Here is a 16180-nt window from a genome sequence, read left to right on the forward strand (position 1 = left end):
GCAGCTAGGCTACTCACTAGAACCAAGAGGAGAGACCACATCAGTCCGGTGTTAGCTACTCTGCAGCTAGGCTACTGACTAGAACCAAGAGGAGAGACCACATCAGTCCGGTGTTAGCTACTCTGCAGCTAGGCTACTAACTAGAACCAAGAGGAGAGACCACATCAGTCCGGTGTTAGCTACTCTGCAGCTAGGCTACTAACTAGAACCAAGAGGAGAGACCACATCAGTCCGGTGTTAGCTACTCTGCAGCTAGGCTACTGACTAGAACCAAGAGGAGAGACCACATCAGTCCGGTGTTAGCTACTCTGCAGCTAGGCTACTAACTAGAACCAAGAGGAGAGACCACATCAGTCCGGTGTTAGCTACTCTGCAGCTAGGCTACTCACTAGAACCAAGAGGAGGGACCACATCAGTCCAGTGTTAGCTACTCTGCAGCTAGGCTACTAACTAGAACCAAGAGGAGAGACCACATCAGTCCGGTGTTAGCTACTCTGCAGCTAGGCTACTGACTAGAACCAAGAGGAGAGACCACATCAGTCCGGTGTTAGCTACTCTGCAGCTAGGCTACTGACTAGAACCAAGAGGAGAGACCACATCAGTCCGGTCTTAGCTACTCTGCAGCTAGGCTACTCACTAGAACCAAGAGGAGAGACCACATCAGTCCAGTGTTAGCTACTCTGCAGCTAGGCTACTAACTAGAACCAAGAGGAGAGACCACATCAGTCCGGTGTTAGCTACTCTGCAGCTAGGCTACTCACTAGAACCACGAGGAGAGACCACATCAGTCCAGTGTTAGCTACTCTGCAGCTAGGCTACTGACTAGAACCACGAGGAGAGACCACATCAGTCCGGTGTTAGCTACTCTGCAGCTAGGCTACTCACTAGAACCACGAGGAGAGACCACATCAGTCCGGTGTTAGCTACTCTGCAGCTAGGCTACTAACTAGAACCAAGAGGAGAGACCACATCAGTCCGGTGTTAGCTACTCTGCAGCTAGGCTACTCACTAGAACCAAGAGGAGAGACCACATCAGTCCAGTGTTAGCTACTCTGCAGCTAGGCTACTAACTAGAACCAATAGGAGGGACCACATCAGTCCAGTGTTAGCTACTCTGCAGCTAGGCTACTCACTAGAACCAAGAGGAGAGACCACATCAGTCCGGTGTTAGCTACTCTGCAGCTAGGCTACTCACTAGAACCAAGAGGAGGGACCACATCAGTCCGGTGTTAGCTACTCTGCAGCTAGGCTACTAACTAGAACCAAGAGGAGGGACCACATCAGTCCAGTGTTAGCTACTCTGCAGCTAGGCTACTCACTAGAACCAAGAGGAGAGACCACATCAGTCCGGTCTTAGCTACTCTGCAGCTAGGCTACTCACTAGAACCAAGAGGAGAGACCACATCAGTCCAGTGTTAGCTACTCTGCAGCTAGGCTACTAACTAGAACCAAGAGGAGAGACCACATCAGTCCGGTGTTAGCTACTCTGCAGCTAGGCTACTCACTAGAACCACGAGGAGAGACCACATCAGTCCAGTGTTAGCTACTCTGCAGCTAGGCTACTGACTAGAACCACGAGGAGAGACCACATCAGTCCGGTGTTAGCTACTCTGCAGCTAGGCTACTCACTAGAACCACGAGGAGAGACCACATCAGTCCGGTGTTAGCTACTCTGCAGCTAGGCTACTAACTAGAACCAAGAGGAGAGACCACATCAGTCCGGTGTTAGCTACTCTGCAGCTAGGCTACTCACTAGAACCAAGAGGAGAGACCACATCAGTCCAGTGTTAGCTACTCTGCAGCTAGGCTATTAACTAGAACCAAGAGGAGAGACCACATGAGTCCAGTGTTAGCTACTCTGCAGCTAGGCTACTCACTAGAACCAAGAGGAGAGACCACATCAGTCCAGTGTTAGCTGCTCTGCAGCTAGGCTACTCACTAGAACCACGAGGAGAGACCACATCAGTCCGGTGTTAGCTGCTCTGCAGCTAGGCTACTCACTAGAACCAAGAGGAGAGACCACATCAGTCCAGTGTTAGCTACTCTGCAGCTAGGCTACTGACTAGAACCAAGAGGAGAGACCACATCAGTCCAGTGTTAGCTACTCTGCAGCTAGGCTACTAACTAGAACCAAGAGGAGGGACCACATCAGTCCGGTGTTAGCTACTCTGCAGCTAGGCTACTCACTAGAACCAAGAGGAGGGACCACATCAGTCCGGTGTTAGCTACTCTGCAGCTAGGCTACTCACTAGAACCAAGAGGAGAGACCACATCAGTCCAGTGTTAGCTGCTCTGCAGCTAGGCTACTAACTAGAACCAAGAGGAGAGACCACATCAGTCCAGTGTTAGCTACTCTGCAGCTAGGCTACTAACTAGAACCAAGAGGAGAGACCACATCAGTCCAGTGTTAGCTACTGTGCAGCTAGGCTACTGACTAGAACCAAGAGGAGGGACCACATCAGTCCGGTGTTAGCTGCTCTGCAGCTAGGCTACTCACTTGAACCAAGAGGAGGGACCACATCAGTCCGGTGTTAGCTGCTCTGCAGCTAGGCTACTCACTAGAACCAAGAGGAGAGACCACATCAGTCCAGTGTTAGCTGCTCTGCAGCTAGGCTACTCACTAGAACCAAGAGGAGAGACCACATCAGTCCAGTGTTAGCTACTCTGCAGCTAGGCTACTAACTAGAACCAAGAGGAGGGACCACATCAGTTCAGTGTTAGCTACTCTGCAGCTAGGCTACTAACTAGAACCAAGAGGAGGGACCACATCAGTTCAGTGTTAGCTACTCTGCAGCTAGGCTACTCACTAGAACCAAGAGGAGAGACCACATCAGTCCGGTGTTAGCTGCTCTGCAGCTAGGCTACTAACTAGAACCAAGAGGAGAGACCACATCAGTCCGGTGTTAGCTACTCTGCAGCTAGGCTACTCACTAGAACCAAGAGGAGGGACCACATCAATCCAGTGTTAGCTACTCTGCAGCTAGGCTACTAACTAGAACCAAGAGGAGAGACCACATCAGTCCGGTGTTAGCTACTCTGCAGCTAGGCTACTGACTAGAACCAAGAGGAGAGACCACATCAGTCCGGTGTTAGCTACTCTGCAGCTAGGCTACTAACTAGAACCAAGAGGAGAGACCACATCAGTCCAGTGTTAGCTACTCTGCAGCTAGGCTACTAACTAGAACCAAGAGGAGAGACCACATCAGTCCAGTGTTAGCTGCTCTGCAGCTAGGCTACTCACTAGAACCAAGAGGAGAGACCACATCAGTCCAGTGTTAGCTACTCTGCAGCTAGGCTACTAACTAGAACCAAGAGGAGGGACCACATCAGTTCAGTGTTAGCTACTCTGCAGCTAGGCTACTCACTAGAACCAAGAGGAGAGACCACATCAGTCCGGTGTTAGCTACTCTGCAGCTAGGCTACTAACTAGAACCAAGAGGAGAGACCACATCAGTCCGGTGTTAGCTACTCTGCAGCTAGGCTACTAACTAGAACCAAGAGGAGAGACCACATCAGTCCGGTGTTAGCTGCTCTGCAGCTAGGCTACTCACTAGAACCAAGAGGAGAGACCACATCAGTCCGGTGTTAGCTGCTCTGCAGCTAGGCTACTAACTAGAACCAAGAGGAGAGACCACATCAGTCCGGTGTTAGCTACTCTGCAGCTAGGCTACTCACTAGAACCAAGAGGAGGGACCACATCAATCCAGTGTTAGCTACTCTGCAGCTAGGCTACTAACTAGAACCAAGAGGAGAGACCACATCAGTCCGGTGTTAGCTACTCTGCAGCTAGGCTACTGACTAGAACCAAGAGGAGAGACCACATCAGTCCGGTGTTAGCTACTCTGCAGCTAGGCTACTAACTAGAACCAAGAGGAGAGACCACATCAGTCCAGTGTTAGCTACTCTGCAGCTAGGCTACTAACTAGAACCAAGAGGAGAGACCACATCAGTCCGGTGTTAGCTACTCTGCAGCTAGGCTACTGACTAGAACCAAGAGGAGAGACCACATCAGTCCGGTGTTAGCTACGCTGCAGCTAGGCTACTAACTAGAACCAAGAGGAGAGACCACATCAGTCCGGTGTTAGCTACTCTGCAGCTAGGCTACTAACTAGAACCAAGAGGAGAGACCACATCAGTCCGGTGTTAGCTGCTCTGCAGCTAGGCTACTCACTAGAACCAAGAGGAGAGACCACATCAGTCCGGTGTTAGCTGCTCTGCAGCTAGGCTACTAACTAGAACCAAGAGGAGAGACCACATCAGTCCGGTGTTAGCTACTCTGCAGCTAGGCTACTCACTAGAACCAAGAGGAGGGACCACATCAGTCCAGTGTTAGCTACTCTGCAGCTAGGCTACTAACTAGAACCAAGAGGAGAGACCACATCAGTCCGGTGTTAGCTACTCTGCAGCTAGGCTACTGACTAGAACCAAGAGGAGAGACCACATCAGTCCGGTGTTAGCTACTCTGCAGCTAGGCTACTAACTAGAACCAAGAGGAGAGACCACATCAGTCCAGTGTTAGCTACTCTGCAGCTAGGCTACTGACTAGAACCAAGAGGAGAGACCACATCAGTCCAGTGTTAGCTGCTCTGCAGCTAGGCTACTCACTAGAACCAAGAGGAGAGACCACATCAGTCTAGTGTTAGCTACTCTGCAGCTAGGCTACTAACTAGAACCAAGAGGAGAGACCACATCAGTCCGGTGTTAGCTACTCTGCAGCTAGGCTACTAACTAGAACCAAGAGGAGAGACCACATCAGTCCAGTGTTAGCTGCTCTGCAGCTAGGCTACTCACTAGAACCAAGAGGAGAGACCACATCAGTCCGGTGTTAGCTGCTCTGCAGCTAGGCTACTAACTAGAACCAATAGGAGAGACCACATCAGTCCGGTGTTAGCTAATCTGCAGCTAGGCTACTCACTAGAACCAAGAGGAGGGACCACATCAGTCCAGTGTTAGCTACTCTGCAGCTAGGCTACTGACTAGAACCAATAGGAGAGACCACATCAGTCCGGTGTTAGCTAATCTGCAGCTAGGCTACTCACTAGAACCAAGAGGAGAGACCACATCAGTCCGGTGTTAGCTACTCTGCAGCTAGGCTACTGACTAGAACCAAGAGGAGAGACCACATCAGTCCGGTGTTAGCTACTCTGCAGCTAGGCTACTAACTAGAACCAAGAGGAGAGACCACATCAGTCCGGTGTTAGCTACTCTGCAGCTAGGCTACTAACTAGAACCAAGAGGAGAGACCACATCAGTCCGGTGTTAGCTACTCTGCAGCTAGGCTACTGACTAGAACCAAGAGGAGAGACCACATCAGTCCGGTGTTAGCTACTCTGCAGCTAGGCTACTAACTAGAACCAAGAGGAGAGACCACATCAGTCCGGTGTTAGCTACTCTGCAGCTAGGCTACTCACTAGAACCAAGAGGAGGGACCACATCAGTCCAGTGTTAGCTACTCTGCAGCTAGGCTACTAACTAGAACCAAGAGGAGAGACCACATCAGTCCGGTGTTAGCTACTCTGCAGCTAGGCTACTGACTAGAACCAAGAGGAGAGACCACATCAGTCCGGTGTTAGCTACTCTGCAGCTAGGCTACTGACTAGAACCAAGAGGAGAGACCACATCAGTCCGGTCTTAGCTACTCTGCAGCTAGGCTACTCACTAGAACCAAGAGGAGAGACCACATCAGTCCAGTGTTAGCTACTCTGCAGCTAGGCTACTAACTAGAACCAAGAGGAGAGACCACATCAGTCCGGTGTTAGCTACTCTGCAGCTAGGCTACTCACTAGAACCACGAGGAGAGACCACATCAGTCCAGTGTTAGCTACTCTGTAGCTAGGCTACTGACTAGAACCACGAGGAGAGACCACATCAGTCCGGTGTTAGCTACTCTGCAGCTAGGCTACTCACTAGAACCACGAGGAGAGACCACATCAGTCCGGTGTTAGCTACTCTGCAGCTAGGCTACTAACTAGAACCAAGAGGAGAGACCACATCAGTCCGGTGTTAGCTACTCTGCAGCTAGGCTACTCACTAGAACCAAGAGGAGAGACCACATCAGTCCAGTGTTAGCTACTCTGCAGCTAGGCTATTAACTAGAACCAAGAGGAGAGACCACATGAGTCCAGTGTTAGCTACTCTGCAGCTAGGCTACTCACTAGAACCAAGAGGAGAGACCACATCAGTCCAGTGTTAGCTGCTCTGCAGCTAGGCTACTCACTAGAACCACGAGGAGAGACCACATCAGTCCGGTGTTAGCTGCTCTGCAGCTAGGCTACTCACTAGAACCAAGAGGAGAGACCACATCAGTCCAGTGTTAGCTACTCTGCAGCTAGGCTACTGACTAGAACCAAGAGGAGAGACCACATCAGTCCAGTGTTAGCTACTCTGCAGCTAGGCTACTAACTAGAACCAAGAGGAGGGACCACATCAGTCCGGTGTTAGCTACTCTGCAGCTAGGCTACTCACTAGAACCAAGAGGAGGGACCACATCAGTCCGGTGTTAGCTACTCTGCAGCTAGGCTACTCACTAGAACCAAGAGGAGAGACCACATCAGTCCAGTGTTAGCTGCTCTGCAGCTAGGCTACTAACTAGAACCAAGAGGAGAGACCACATCAGTCCAGTGTTAGCTACTCTGCAGCTAGGCTACTAACTAGAACCAAGAGGAGAGACCACATCAGTCCAGTGTTAGCTACTGTGCAGCTAGGCTACTGACTAGAACCAAGAGGAGGGACCACATCAGTCCGGTGTTAGCTGCTCTGCAGCTAGGCTACTCACTAGAACCAAGAGGAGGGACCACATCAGTCCGGTGTTAGCTGCTCTGCAGCTAGGCTACTCACTAGAACCAAGAGGAGAGACCACATCAGTCCGGTGTTAGCTGCTCTGCAGCTAGGCTACTCACTAGAACCAAGAGGAGAGACCACATCAGTCCAGTGTTAGCTGCTCTGCAGCTAGGCTACTCACTAGAACCAAGAGGAGAGACCACATCAGTCCAGTGTTAGCTACTCTGCAGCTAGGCTACTAACTAGAACCAAGAGGAGGGACCACATCAGTTCAGTGTTAGCTACTCTGCAGCTAGGCTACTCACTAGAACCAAGAGGAGAGACCACATCAGTCCGGTGTTAGCTACTCTGCAGCTAGGCTACTAACTAGAACCAAGAGGAGAGACCACATCAGTCCGGTGTTAGCTACTCTGCAGCTAGGCTACTAACTAGAACCAAGAGGAGAGACCACATCAGTCCGGTGTTAGCTGCTCTGCAGCTAGGCTACTCACTAGAACCAAGAGGAGAGACCACATCAGTCCGGTGTTAGCTGCTCTGCAGCTAGGCTACTAACTAGAACCAAGAGGAGAGACCACATCAGTCCGGTGTTAGCTACTCTGCAGCTAGGCTACTCACTAGAACCAAGAGGAGGGACCACATCAATGCAGTGTTAGCTACTCTGCAGCTAGGCTACTAACTAGAACCAAGAGGAGAGACCACATCAGTCCGGTGTTAGCTACTCTGCAGCTAGGCTACTGACTAGAACCAAGAGGAGAGACCACATCAGTCCGGTGTTAGCTACTCTGCAGCTAGGCTACTAACTAGAACCAAGAGGAGAGACCACATCAGTCCAGTGTTAGCTACTCTGCAGCTAGGCTACTAACTAGAACCAAGAGGAGAGACCACATCAGTCCGGTGTTAGCTACTCTGCAGCTAGGCTACTGACTAGAACCAAGAGGAGAGACCACATCAGTCCGGTGTTAGCTACGCTGCAGCTAGGCTACTAACTAGAACCAAGAGGAGAGACCACATCAGTCCGGTGTTAGCTACTCTGCAGCTAGGCTACTAACTAGAACCAAGAGGAGAGACCACATCAGTCCGGTGTTAGCTGCTCTGCAGCTAGGCTACTCACTAGAACCAAGAGGAGAGACCACATCAGTCCGGTGTTAGCTGCTCTGCAGCTAGGCTACTAACTAGAACCAAGAGGAGAGACCACATCAGTCCGGTGTTAGCTACTCTGCAGCTAGGCTACTCACTAGAACCAAGAGGAGGGACCACATCAGTCCAGTGTTAGCTACTCTGCAGCTAGGCTACTAACTAGAACCAAGAGGAGAGACCACATCAGTCCGGTGTTAGCTACTCTGCAGCTAGGCTACTGACTAGAACCAAGAGGAGAGACCACATCAGTCCGGTGTTAGCTACTCTGCAGCTAGGCTACTAACTAGAACCAAGAGGAGAGACCACATCAGTCCAGTGTTAGCTACTCTGCAGCTAGGCTACTGACTAGAACCAAGAGGAGAGACCACATCAGTCCAGTGTTAGCTGCTCTGCAGCTAGGCTACTCACTAGAACCAAGAGGAGAGACCACATCAGTCTAGTGTTAGCTACTCTGCAGCTAGGCTACTAACTAGAACCAAGAGGAGAGACCACATCAGTCCGGTGTTAGCTACTCTGCAGCTAGGCTACTAACTAGAACCAAGAGGAGAGACCACATCAGTCCGGTGTTAGCTGCTCTGCAGCTAGGCTACTCACTAGAACCAAGAGGAGAGACCACATCAGTCCGGTGTTAGCTGCTCTGCAGCTAGGCTACTAACTAGAACCAATAGGAGAGACCACATCAGTCCGGTGTTAGCTAATCTGCAGCTAGGCTACTCACTAGAACCAAGAGGAGGGACCACATCAGTCCAGTGTTAGCTACTCTGCAGCTAGGCTACTGACTAGAACCAATAGGAGAGACCACATCAGTCCGGTGTTAGCTAATCTGCAGCTAGGCTACTCACTAGAACCAAGAGGAGAGACCACATCAGTCCGGTGTTAGCTACTCTGCAGCTAGGCTACTGACTAGAACCAAGAGGAGAGACCACATCAGTCCGGTGTTAGCTACTCTGCAGCTAGGCTACTAACTAGAACCAAGAGGAGAGACCACATCAGTCCGGTGTTAGCTACTCTGCAGCTAGGCTACTAACTAGAACCAAGAGGAGAGACCACATCAGTCCGGTGTTAGCTACTCTGCAGCTAGGCTACTGACTAGAACCAAGAGGAGAGACCACATCAGTCCGGTGTTAGCTACTCTGCAGCTAGGCTACTAACTAGAACCAAGAGGAGAGACCACATCAGTCCGGTGTTAGCTACTCTGCAGCTAGGCTACTCACTAGAACCAAGAGGAGGGACCACATCAGTCCAGTGTTAGCTACTCTGCAGCTAGGCTACTAACTAGAACCAAGAGGAGAGACCACATCAGTCCGGTGTTAGCTACTCTGCAGCTAGGCTACTGACTAGAACCAAGAGGAGAGACCACATCAGTCCGGTGTTAGCTACTCTGCAGCTAGGCTACTGACTAGAACCAAGAGGAGAGACCACATCAGTCCGGTGTTAGCTACTCTGCAGCTAGGCTACTAACTAGAACCAAGAGGAGAGACCACATCAGTCCGGTGTTAGCTACTCTGCAGCTAGGCTACTAACTAGAACCAAGAGGAGAGACCACATCAGTCCGGTGTTAGCTGCTCTGCAGCTAGGCTACTCACTAGAACCAAGAGGAGAGACCACATCAGTCCGGTGTTAGCTGCTCTGCAGCTAGGCTACTAACTAGAACCAAGAGGAGAGACCACATCAGTCCGGTGTTAGCTACTCTGCAGCTAGGCTACTCACTAGAACCAAGAGGAGGGACCACATCAGTCCAGTGTTAGCTACTCTGCAGCTAGGCTACTAACTAGATCCAAGAGGAGAGACCACATCAGTCCGGTGTTAGCTACTCTGCAGCTAGGCTACTGACTAGAACCAAGAGGAGAGACCACATCAGTCCGGTGTTAGCTACTCTGCAGCTAGGCTACTGACTAGAACCAAGAGGAGAGACCACATCAGTCCGGTGTTAGCTACTCTGCAGCTAGGCTACTAACTAGAACCAAGAGGAGAGACCACATCAGTCCAGTGTTAGCTACTCTGCAGCTAGGCTACTGACTAGAACCAAGAGGAGAGACCACATCAGTCCAGTGTTAGCTACTCTGCAGCTAGGCTACTGACTAGAACCAAGAGGAGAGACCACATCAGTCCGGTGTTAGCTACTCTGCAGCTAGGCTACTGACTAGAACCAAGAGGAGAGACCACATCAGTCCAGTGTTAGCTGCTCTGCAGCTAGGCTACTGACTAGAACCAAGAGGAGAGACCACATCAGTCCGGTGTTAGCTACTCTGCAGCTAGGCTACTGACTAGAACCAATAGGAGGGACCACATCAGTCCAGTGTTAGCTGCTCTGCAGCTAGGCTACTCACTAGAACCACGAGGAGGGACCACATCAGTCCGGTGTTAGCTACTCTGCAGCTAGGCTACTCACTAGAACCACGAGGAGAGACCACATCAGTCCGGTGTTAGCTACTCTGCAGCTAGGCTACTCACTAGAACCACGAGGAGAGACCACATCAGTCCAGTGTTAGCTACTCTGCAGCTAGGCTACTCACTAGAACCAAGAGGAGAGACCACATCAGTCCGGTGTTAGCTACTCTGCAGCTAGGCTACTCACTAGAACCACGAGGAGGGACCACATCAGTCCAGTGTTAGCTACTCTGCAGCTAGGCTACTAACTAGAACCAAGAGGAGAGACCACATCAGTCCAGTGTTAGCTACTCTGCAGCTAGACTACTAACTAGAACCAAGAGGAGAGACCACATCAGTCCGGTGTTAGCTACTCTGCAGCTAGGCTACTAACTAGAACCACGAGGAGAGACCACATCAGTCCAGTGTTAGCTACTCTGCAGCTAGGCTACTAACTAGAACCAAGAGGAGAGACCACATCAGTCCGGTGTTAGCTACTCTGCAGCTAGGCTACTAACTAGAACCAAGAGGAGAGACCACATCAGTCCGGTGTTAGCTGCTCTGCAGCTAGGCTACTCACTAGAACCAAGAGGAGAGACCACATCAGTCCAGTGTTAGCTACTCTGCAGCTAGGCTACTCACTAGAACCAAGTGGAGGGACCACATCAGTCCGGTGTTAGCTACTCTGCAGCTAGGCTACTCACTAGAACCAAGAGGAGAGACCACATCAGTCCAGTGTTAGCTACTCTGCAGCTAGGCTACTCACTAGAACCACGAGGAGGGACCACATCAGTCCGGTGTTAGCTACTCTGCAGCTAGGCTACTAACTAGAACCAAGAGGAGAGACCACATCAGTCCGGTGTTAGCTACTCTGCAGCTAGGCTACTCACTAGAACCAAGAGGAGAGACCACATCAGTCCAGTGTTAGCTACTCTGCAGCTAGGCTACTAACTAGAACCACGAGGAGAGACCACATCAGTCCAGTGTTAGCTACTCTGCAGCTAGGCTACTAACTAGAACCAAGAGGAGAGACCACATCAGTCCAGTGTTAGCTACTCTGCAGCTAGGCTACTCACTAGAACCACGAGGAGAGACCACATCAGTCCGGTGTTAGCTACTCTGCAGCTAGGCTACTCACTAGAACCAAGAGGAGAGACCACATCAGTCCAGTGTTAGCTACTCTGCAGCTAGGCTACTAACTAGAACCAAGAGGAGAGACCACATCAGTCCAGTGTTAGCTACTCTGCAGCTAGGCTACTCACTAGAACCACGAGGAGAGACCACATCAGTCCGGTGTTAGCTACTCTGCAGCTAGGCTACTGACTAGAACCAAGAGGAGGGACCACATCAGTCCGGTGTTAGCTACTCTGCAGCTAGGCTACTCACTAGAACCAAGAGGAGGGACCACATCAGTCCGGTGTTAGCTACTCTGCAGCTAGGCTACTAACTAGAACCAAGAGGAGAGACCACATCAGTCCAGTGTTAGCTACTCTGCAGCTAGGCTACTCACTAGAACCACGAGGAGGGACCACATCAGTCCAGTGTTAGCTACTCACTAGAACCAAGAGGAGAGACCACATCAGTCCAGTGTTAGCTACTCTGCAGCTAGGCTACTCACTAGAACCACGAGGAGAGACCACATCAGTCCGGTGTTAGCTACTCTGCAGCTAGGCTACTCACTAGAACCACGAGGAGAGACCACATCAGTCCGGTGTTAGCTACTCTGCAGCTAGGCTACTCACTAGAACCAAGAGGAGAGACCACATCAGTCCGGTGTTAGCTACTCTGCAGCTAGGCTACTAACTAGAACCAAGAGGAGAGACCACATCAGTCCAGTGTTAGCTACTCTGCAGCTAGGCTACTCACTAGAACCACAAGGAGGGACCACATCAGTCCAGTGTTAGCTACTCTGCAGCTAGGCTACTCACTAGAACCAAGAGGAGAGACCACATCAGTCCAGTATTAGCTACTCTGCAGCTAGGCTACTCACTAGAACCACGAGGAGGGACCACATCAGTCCAGTGTTAGCTACTCTGCAGCTAGGCTACTAACTAGAACCAAGAGGAGAGACCACATCAGTCCGGTGTTAGCTACTCTGCAGCTAGGCTACTAACTAGAACCAAGAGGAGAGACCACATCAGTCCGGTGTTAGCTACTCTGCAGCTAGGCTACTCACTAGAACCACGAGGAGAGACCACATCAGTCCAGTGTTAGCTACTCTGCAGCTAGACTACTAACTAGAACCAAGAGGAGAGACCACATCAGTCCAGTGTTAGCTGCTCTGCAGCTAGGCTACTCACTAGAACCACGAGGAGAGACCACATCAGTCCAGTGTTAGCTACTCTGCAGCTAGGCTACTAACTAGAACCAAGAGGAGAGACCACATCAGTCCAGTGTTAGATACTCTGCAGCTAGGCTACTCACTAGAACCAAGAGGAGAGACCACATCAGTCCAGTGTTAGCTACTCTGCAGCTAGGCTACTCACTAGAACCACGAGGAGGGACCACATCAGTCCGGTGTTAGCTGCTCTGCAGCTAGGCTACTCACTAGAACCAAGAGGAGGGACCACATCAGTCCGGTGTTAGCTGCTCTGCAGCTAGGCTACTAACTAGAACCAAGAGGAGAGACCACATCAGTCCAGTGTTAGCTGCTCTGCAGCTAGGCTACTCACTAGAACCAAGAGGAGAGACCACATCAGTCCAGTGTTAGCTACTCTGCAGCTAGGCTACTCACTAGAACCAAGAGGAGAGACCACATCAGTCCAGTGTTAGCTACTCTGCAGCTAGGCTACTCACTAGAACCAAGAGGAGAGACCACATCAGTCCAGTGTTAGCTACTCTGCAGCTAGGCTACTCACTAGAACCAAGAGGAGAGACCACATCAGTCCGGTGTTAGCTACTCTGCAGCTAGGCTACTAACTAGAACCAAGAGGAGAGACCACATCAGTCCAGTGTTAGCTACTCTGCAGCTAGGCTACTAACTAGAACCAAGAGGAGAGACCACATCAGTCCAGTGTTAGCTACTGTGCAGCTAGGCTACTGACTAGAACCAAGAGGAGGGACCACATCAGTCCGGTGTTAGCTGCTCTGCAGCTAGGCTACTCACTTGAACCAAGAGGAGGGACCACATCAGTCCGGTGTTAGCTGCTCTGCAGCTAGGCTACTCACTAGAACCAAGAGGAGAGACCACATCAGTCCGGTGTTAGCTGCTCTGCAGCTAGGCTACTCACTAGAACCAAGAGGAGAGACCACATCAGTCCAGTGTTAGCTGCTCTGCAGCTAGGCTACTCACTAGAACCAAGAGGAGAGACCACATCAGTCCAGTGTTAGCTACTCTGCAGCTAGGCTACTAACTAGAACCAAGAGGAGGGACCACATCAGTTCAGTGTTAGCTACTCTGCAGCTAGGCTACTAACTAGAACCAAGAGGAGGGACCACATCAGTTCAGTGTTAGCTACTCTGCAGCTAGGCTACTCACTAGAACCAAGAGGAGAGACCACATCAGTCCGGTGTTAGCTGCTCTGCAGCTAGGCTACTAACTAGAACCAAGAGGAGAGACCACATCAGTCCGGTGTTAGCTACTCTGCAGCTAGGCTACTCACTAGAACCAAGAGGAGGGACCACATCAATCCAGTGTTAGCTACTCTGCAGCTAGGCTACTAACTAGAACCAAGAGGAGAGACCACATCAGTCCGGTGTTAGCTACTCTGCAGCTAGGCTACTGACTAGAACCAAGAGGAGAGACCACATCAGTCCGGTGTTAGCTACTCTGCAGCTAGGCTACTAACTAGAACCAAGAGGAGAGACCACATCAGTCCAGTGTTAGCTACTCTGCAGCTAGGCTACTAACTAGAACCAAGAGGAGAGACCACATCAGTCCAGTGTTAGCTGCTCTGCAGCTAGGCTACTCACTAGAACCAAGAGGAGAGACCACATCAGTCCAGTGTTAGCTACTCTGCAGCTAGGCTACTAACTAGAACCAAGAGGAGGGACCACATCAGTTCAGTGTTAGCTACTCTGCAGCTAGGCTACTCACTAGAACCAAGAGGAGAGACCACATCAGTCCGGTGTTAGCTACTCTGCAGCTAGGCTACTAACTAGAACCAAGAGGAGAGACCACATCAGTCCGGTGTTAGCTACTCTGCAGCTAGGCTACTAACTAGAACCAAGAGGAGAGACCACATCAGTCCGGTGTTAGCTGCTCTGCAGCTAGGCTACTCACTAGAACCAAGAGGAGAGACCACATCAGTCCGGTGTTAGCTGCTCTGCAGCTAGGCTACTAACTAGAACCAAGAGGAGAGACCACATCAGTCCGGTGTTAGCTACTCTGCAGCTAGGCTACTCACTAGAACCAAGAGGAGGGACCACATCAATCCAGTGTTAGCTACTCTGCAGCTAGGCTACTAACTAGAACCAAGAGGAGAGACCACATCAGTCCGGTGTTAGCTACTCTGCAGCTAGGCTACTGACTAGAACCAAGAGGAGAGACCACATCAGTCCGGTGTTAGCTACTCTGCAGCTAGGCTACTAACTAGAACCAAGAGGAGAGACCACATCAGTCCAGTGTTAGCTACTCTGCAGCTAGGCTACTAACTAGAACCAAGAGGAGAGACCACATCAGTCCGGTGTTAGCTACTCTGCAGCTAGGCTACTGACTAGAACCAAGAGGAGAGACCACATCAGTCCGGTGTTAGCTACGCTGCAGCTAGGCTACTAACTAGAACCAAGAGGAGAGACCACATCAGTCCGGTGTTAGCTACTCTGCAGCTAGGCTACTAACTAGAACCAAGAGGAGAGACCACATCAGTCCGGTGTTAGCTGCTCTGCAGCTAGGCTACTCACTAGAACCAAGAGGAGAGACCACATCAGTCCGGTGTTAGCTGCTCTGCAGCTAGGCTACTAACTAGAACCAAGAGGAGAGACCACATCAGTCCGGTGTTAGCTACTCTGCAGCTAGGCTACTCACTAGAACCAAGAGGAGGGACCACATCAGTCCAGTGTTAGCTACTCTGCAGCTAGGCTACTAACTAGAACCAAGAGGAGAGACCACATCAGTCCGGTGTTAGCTACTCTGCAGCTAGGCTACTGACTAGAACCAAGAGGAGAGACCACATCAGTCCGGTGTTAGCTACTCTGCAGCTAGGCTACTAACTAGAACCAAGAGGAGAGACCACATCAGTCCAGTGTTAGCTACTCTGCAGCTAGGCTACTGACTAGAACCAAGAGGAGAGACCACATCAGTCCAGTGTTAGCTGCTCTGCAGCTAGGCTACTCACTAGAACCAAGAGGAGAGACCACATCAGTCTAGTGTTAGCTACTCTGCAGCTAGGCTACTAACTAGAACCAAGAGGAGAGACCACATCAGTCCGGTGTTAGCTACTCTGCAGCTAGGCTACTAACTAGAACCAAGAGGAGAGACCACATCAGTCCAGTGTTAGCTGCTCTGCAGCTAGGCTACTCACTAGAACCAAGAGGAGAGACCACATCAGTCCGGTGTTAGCTGCTCTGCAGCTAGGCTACTAACTAGAACCAATAGGAGAGACCACATCAGTCCGGTGTTAGCTAATCTGCAGCTAGGCTACTCACTAGAACCAAGAGGAGGGACCACATCAGTCCAGTGTTAGCTACTCTGCAGCTAGGCTACTGACTAGAACCAATAGGAGAGACCACATCAGTCCGGTGTTAGCTAATCTGCAGCTAGGCTACTCACTAGAACCAAGAGGAGAGACCACATCAGTCCGGTGTTAGCTACTCTGCAGCTAGGCTACTGACTAGAACCAAGAGGAGAGACCACATCAGTCCGGTGTTAGCTACTCTGCAGCTAGGCTACTAACTAGAACCAAGAGGAGAGACCACATCAGTCCGGTGTTAGCTACTCTGCAGCTAGGCTACT

At 50.9% G+C, this 16180-nt stretch overlaps 1 protein-coding gene across 1 annotated transcript in view; it reads left to right on the plus strand.

Moving 5' to 3' along the window:
* The window catches only part of LOC311243434 (protein zyg-11 homolog), a gene marked incomplete at its 5' end in the record, with an annotated part of 95603 nt that overhangs the window by 22930 nt on the left and 56493 nt on the right, over positions 1–16180 (plus strand). The gene's annotated exons all lie outside the window — the stretch shown is intronic.

This window comes from Notolepis coatsorum (genome assembly GCF_963971535.1).
Source record: "Notolepis coatsorum genome assembly, chromosome: 17".
Lineage (NCBI taxonomy): Eukaryota > Metazoa > Chordata > Actinopteri > Aulopiformes > Paralepididae > Notolepis > Notolepis coatsorum.